The sequence below is a fragment of the Nicotiana sylvestris genome, chromosome 11 (assembly GCF_000393655.2).
Source record: "Nicotiana sylvestris chromosome 11, ASM39365v2, whole genome shotgun sequence".
Taxonomy (NCBI): domain Eukaryota; kingdom Viridiplantae; phylum Streptophyta; class Magnoliopsida; order Solanales; family Solanaceae; genus Nicotiana; species Nicotiana sylvestris.
Window position 1 is genome coordinate 80,873,690 of NC_091067.1, and position 6,411 is coordinate 80,880,100.

Below are 6,411 nucleotides of genomic sequence, written 5' to 3' on the forward strand. Positions count from 1 at the left end.
ATCCTCGGCCTCTGGTGGCCACAGCTGGTGGCACTGGTGGCCGTCCACCTTGTCTAATAGCATGTGTCCTCACCATCTATGAGAGAATAGAACAACAGAAGTTTAGCATTCGAATCAACAAGTTCGCACGACAAGAATTTCAAGAATGTGAAGTTTTTCCTAAAGGTTCTGCAGCCTCTCGAGGATAAATACATATGTCTCCGTACCGATCCGCGAGACTCTACTAAACAAGCTCATGACGCATGAGACCTATGTAACCTAGGCTGTGATACCAACTTGTCACGACCCAAACCCAGATCCGGTCATGATGGCGCCTCTCGTGAAGATAAAGCCAGTCAACTATTCCCAATTTGACGTTAAACAGTTAAAACAATAGTAAAACAGTCTAAGACATGATTAATAATATGAAAAGCAGATAATATCGATAAAAATGAGGAAAGTACAACCCAACACATCCTTAACCTGGGCGTCACAAGTCATGAGCATCTATAAAACCTAATACAAGTCTGAAAAGTCTACGTACTATTACAAATGTCTTATAAGAGATAGAAATGATAAAGAAGGAGAAACACGGGTCTGCGGACGTCAAACAGCTACCTCGTGAACTCCGAATGTCCGCCGGGAGCTCTCAAATCACACTGGCAGGATCAGCAATGCTTAAATCTGCACACAGGGGTGCATGGAGTAAAGTGAGTACTCCAACTCAGTGAGTAACAAATGTTAATAAAGACTGAAAGTACGAAATCATGTAAAGCATAAAGAATTCTATAATGAAGTAGTAAAATCATTTAAAAATCAGTGATTCAGTGAAAGATAGGCAAAATCCTTTGTATCAAATTTACTTCCTGAAAAGACTTTTTCAACAATTAAGCAGGTAATTGACAAACAATTATGAAAAATAAATACATAAAGGTTCGCCCCTCGGCACAGTATCAACAAATCCGCCCCTCGGGCAACATCTCAGAATAGTACCAGCCTCTCGGGGAATCACATAGAACAATACCAGCTCCTCGAGCTCAATCTCACATCACAATGGGTACCCACACTCACTGGGGGTGTGCACACTCCTGGAGGGGCCCCTTACGGCCCAAGCATAATATCAAGCCATCTCGTGGCATCAACACTAGGACCTCGGCCTCATATCAATCAAGTCACCTCGTGGCGTACATATCTCAGGCCCTCGACCTCAAATAAATATCAGTGTTTCCTCACAACATAGGCCCTCGACGTTACTCAGTCAAAATCCTCACAAGCCCCTCGAGCAATAGTAAAATAGTGTTTCTCAACCCAAAAATCATTTAAAATATCATTTAAGTAATAAAACTGAGTAAACATGGCTGAGTATGAAAACAGTGGGAAAATAGCATGACTGAGTTCAAATATAAAGTCAAACAGTGAGGAAATATTAGTAAAAAGCTCTGAAGGGTTCAAATAGTTGGCACAAAGCCCAAATATGACATTCAACCCAAATAATGATGTTAGAAAATAGTTTTCAATCAAATACGCAGTAAAATCATCAATCGGGACGGACCAAGTCACAATCCCCAATAGTGCACGACCTCACACTCGTTATCAAGCGTGTGCCTCACCTTAATATAGCACTACGATGTGCAATCAGGGGTTTCAAACCCTCAGAACATCATTTACAATAATTACTCACCTCGAACCGGCTAAATCTCTAGCTCGCGATGCCTTTGCCCCTCGAATTGGCCTCCGCGTGCGTCGAATCTATCCAAAATAACGAGGACGTGAAAATATGCTAAGGGAACGAAGCCCAAGCAAAAACAATCAATAAAGAGCACAAATCCTGAAATTACCAAAACCCGACCCCCGGGCCCACTTCTCGAAATTCGATAATTTTTACATCAATAGATTCCTCATCTCCCCACGAGTCCATACATATCAAAAGTTCAGAAATCCGACCCCAAATGGTCCTTCAAATCCACAATTAAAGGCCTAAGTTTTCATGTCCTAGTTTCTCCAATTTTAACCTTTAATTTCAATAATTTCTAGCTCTAATCCATGAAATAATTGCATAGGAACGAGTTTTAGGTCCAAATTCCTTACCTCAATGAAGTTCCCTTGAAATCCCTCTTTCAATTCGTCCAGAAAGCTCCAAAGTCGAAGTCAAAAATGGTGAAATAGCTCAATTTCGCGATGGCCACAATTTATACTTTCTGCCCAGAACTTTTCTCATCTGCGGCTATATTTCTGCTTCTGCGGTATCGCATCTGCGGTCCAAACTACCGCATATGCGGTCCTCACTTAAACTTCCCGTTCCGCATCTGCGATCCCCTTTCCGCAACTGCGACCAACCGCTTCTACGGTTCCTGACAACTTCTCCCAATTCCGCTTCTGCAGCCAGCCTTCCGCTTATACGGCGCCATACCTGCGATCCCCAAACCGCAGGTGCGAAAATACCAGAAGCAGCAATTTCAACAGCTGCAATAACATCTCAACTTCTCCGTTAACCACCCGAAATCATCCCGAGGCCCCGGGGACCTCAATCAAAAGTACAAATATATTCCAATACCTTATTTAAACTTGTTCCAATCACCAAAACACTTCAAACAACATTAAATCACCCAAAACACATCGGATTCAAGCCAAGTTTCCTAAAATCTTCCAAATTACGCTTTCGATCAAAAATCCAACCAAACCACGTCCGAATGACCTGAAATTTTGCACACACATCCCAAATGACACAATGGAACTACTGCAACTCTCAGAATTCCATTCCGACTCCTATATCAAAATCTCGCCTATCAACCGGAAATCGCCAAAATATCAACTTCGCCAATACAAGCCTAAATCTACTACGAACCTCCAAAATTCATTCCGATCACGCTCCTAAGTCTCAAATCACCTCTCGAAGCTAGCCGAACCATCGGAACTCACATCCGAGCCCTCTAATACATAAGTTAACATGCGGTTGACTTTTCCAACTTAAACTCACTCTAAAGAGACTAAGTGTCTCAAACCTTGACAAATCCTTTGCGAATTCGATCCGACCAACCCGATACCACAAAATACGGATAACGAAGCATAAAGAAGCAGAAATGGGGGAAACGAAGTGGTAACTCATGAGACGACTGGCCGGATCGTCACAGAAAGGATCCGAAAAGGTAAATGAAATCATGTTATGAAAAAAAATAAAGACAAAAATAGTTTAGGGAAAAATATGGAATTAGAAAAGGAGAAAAAGATAATAAAAATATGAAGAAAAGAAAAAGTGTAAACACCACTAATTGTGCTTTCGATAAGCTGGAAGTTGAAGTCATGCACGAGAACCAAATGTTGGGTCGGATCGGGCAAATATTTTGGTTTGGGTAGGTGAGGATAATTATTTCAATTTCAATAGGTATTTTTGAATTTTTTTTCCCTAAAATTTTTGCTCGCTACTCTTTTTTTTCTTCTTCGTATTTTGAGGTCTCCTTTTAAAAGCATATAAAGATAATTTTAAAAACTTTTTATTTACTTTCCTAAATTTAATAATTTATTAAATTTTACAATTTTTTAATAATTTTATTTAACAAGCATCAATTTAATCGATACCAAAATACTAAATTCTACTTATTTGCTTAAATGTTACAAACTCTAATTTTTATTTTATTTTGACAAGCTAATTATTGCATGTAATAAGAAATAGAAGAAAACTATATACTAATTAAGATTAATAACTTCTTTAATGTAAGAATTTTGAAACTATGAAAATGTGCTAAATTTAAGCAAATAATAGTTAATAAAAAATAAGTGTTTGATCAACCACGAGAAAGAGGCAGAATACTTTATGAGATTTCAAATAAACAAGTGTGAAATTCATATAGAAGAATACTCTAACCGAAAGAAAAAAAATAAATTAAGACATATATATTTAAATAAATGGTATAATATCTTAGACATTGGGTTAAAAGATTTACGGAATTTTTACCTCCTATAGCAAAGGTTGATACCTTATTTATTTTAAATAAATACCCTTTTAAAAATTATATTGCATAGCTATCTTTTGATTTTTTATAGCCAAACATCTATTTATGGTAACCTCCTACCCTTAAGCCATACAATAAGCTTTGTATTATTTTTCTCTCTCCCCTAAAATTTCTTGTATCCCTCAAATCCCTTGTTTCCCCTACCCCATATCTATTCCCTTCCTCCCCCCCCCCCCCCATCTTCCACCTTCACCTTTTCGACCTAACCAACATAGTCCCTCTATTTTTAACTGGTTTTGTCACGACCAGTAAAAAGAAATGGTGAATCCATCACCTTTAGATCTGAAAAAGGAACAACTTGAAGAAAAGCACCAATAATCGAAACCAGAAAAATAAAAGCATTCAACAAACAGAAAATAAATGCCGACAGATCGGTAGGTACCCTATTGATTCGATTTTCATTGTCGAGAAGGCGAGAAGCCCTAATAATATCATCAGTGGACATAACATGGAGCTGGTTATCTTCGAAGTTGCTATCCTTTGCCATCGTCATTGCCATCGTATCTTCTATCTTGTGTTTGTATGAGAATCTGGGAAGAAAACTGAATTAGAGAGTCGATCTGGGTAGCTTGTGCGATCAGAAAGCTTTCTTGAAGATTTTGTTAATATATTTCAATGTATCTCGTTGTATTTCATTGTATTCATTGTCTTTTTTTTCATTGTATTTTGATGTATTTCGCTGTATTCCATGTATTTCAAAGTATTCACTGTCTCATTGTAGTCCATGAATGTATTCATATATTTTTTAATTAATATAATTTATGTATTCTGATATATATATATATATGTATTCAAATTGCTCCGTTTTTGTTGTATTTATCGACTGGGAAAAATATTCATCATATTTCGCGTCTAATACAGATTATGGGTATCGTAATTGAGTTAGTTGAGTTATATTAGGAGTCTATTGTGTTAATTGATTCACTTTTCATTTAAAATCAGCTGAATAGACCACGACTTGCGCGTCTAATACGGATTATGGGTATCGTAATTGAGTTAGTTGAGTTATATTAGGAGTCTATTGTGTTAATTGATTCACTTTTCGTTTAAAATCAGTTGAATAGACCACGATTTACGCTATTTACGTTACTTTATTCACAATTAAGTATTGTGAATACAGTCGAATACAATATTTGTCTACCTGTAATCCCTTGTTTCACGCCATGAATACAGTCGAATACAAAAATCTGCGTAGCTGTAATCCCCTATTTCATGCCTAGAAATGCTACTGTATTCATGAATACAGTAGCTTAAATATATCGAATACACTCTAAAAAATCTAAAGATATAGCTATAGGAAGTAATATAGTAAATGATAGCTACAACTAGCTAATAACCACTAAAACATAGTGGTTTCTGAAAGTTTCTCAAGATTTATATCAATAGTTTCATTCTTAAATAAATCTTCCAAAGATTGAAATGGTAAAGCTGGGTCGTGGGTCTTTTAAATCTACCCATCTTTGGAAGAGCTGAAATATACGTGAAAGGGAAGGTGCTAAGTAGGGATGTGCATAAAATCCGAAAAATCAAATTCCGAACTGGACCGAATTAATTCGATATTTCGGTTAATTCGATACTACTTCGGTGTAAATATTTCATTTATTCAGTATTTCGGTACAGTCCTCCGTACTGAAATTTCGATATTTCGGTATATCGAAATACTAAAATATTAGGCTTAATAGTTTATCCCAATTTTCAAATAGACCCGGGCTGCCCAACACAAATATTATACTGCTGAGCCCAAATCTAATTTGTCACCCTTAGGCCCAAGTCCAACCCCATTAGACTAATGATAGAAAATTTGGAATTAGCTATTGAAAAATTGATATCCTATAACAACTCATAATAGGAATTGGCAATTTTTTAGCCTTATATTAAGTTTGGAAAAGGTAGCCCCAAACAATTAGTATTATATAGCCAAATCCTAAAAAAGCCTACTCTCTTTTATATTCTCTCTCAAAAAACACTACACGCTTATTTTGGTTCCCTCACCCTTTATCTCCTTGTATTTCTTCTTCTATCTCTTCTCTTCTGCTCTCATAGTTTAGCAAAAATTCTTGCAAATTATGCAAAAAAAAATCAGTGAGATGAAAAGGTAAACTTGATCTTACATCAGAGAAAATCAGAAGCAAAAACTAAGAGAGAAAAAACATATATTTCAACTTTGTTTTTCTTTTCTCTTCTTTTCTTTTGGTTGGATTGAATGAGTGGGTGTGATTGAAATTGGTTGAAAATATCTAAACAAGGCTATATACAAAATTTGAGTAAAATTAGCAAAACTAAGAGAGAAAAAAATATATTTCAACTTTATTTTTCTTCTCTCTTTCTTTTTTTGGCCGGATTGAATGAGTGGGTGTGATTGAAATTGGTCTAAAATACTTAAACAAGGCTATAAACAAAATTTGAGCAAGAATAGAAGTGA

At 36.3% G+C, this 6,411-nt stretch overlaps 1 long non-coding RNA gene across 1 annotated transcript; it reads right to left on the minus strand.

Annotated features, from left to right (window-relative positions):
• Positions 1–404: 404 nt before the first annotated feature.
• LOC138882242 (uncharacterized) lies at positions 405–4,519 on the minus strand. The gene is made up of 2 exons (XR_011403718.1): positions 4,372–4,519; positions 405–663 (listed from the first exon to the last, which is right to left on the minus strand). It is a non-coding gene; the product is annotated as an uncharacterized lncRNA (long non-coding RNA).
• Between the last annotated feature and the right edge of the window lie 1,892 nt (positions 4,520–6,411).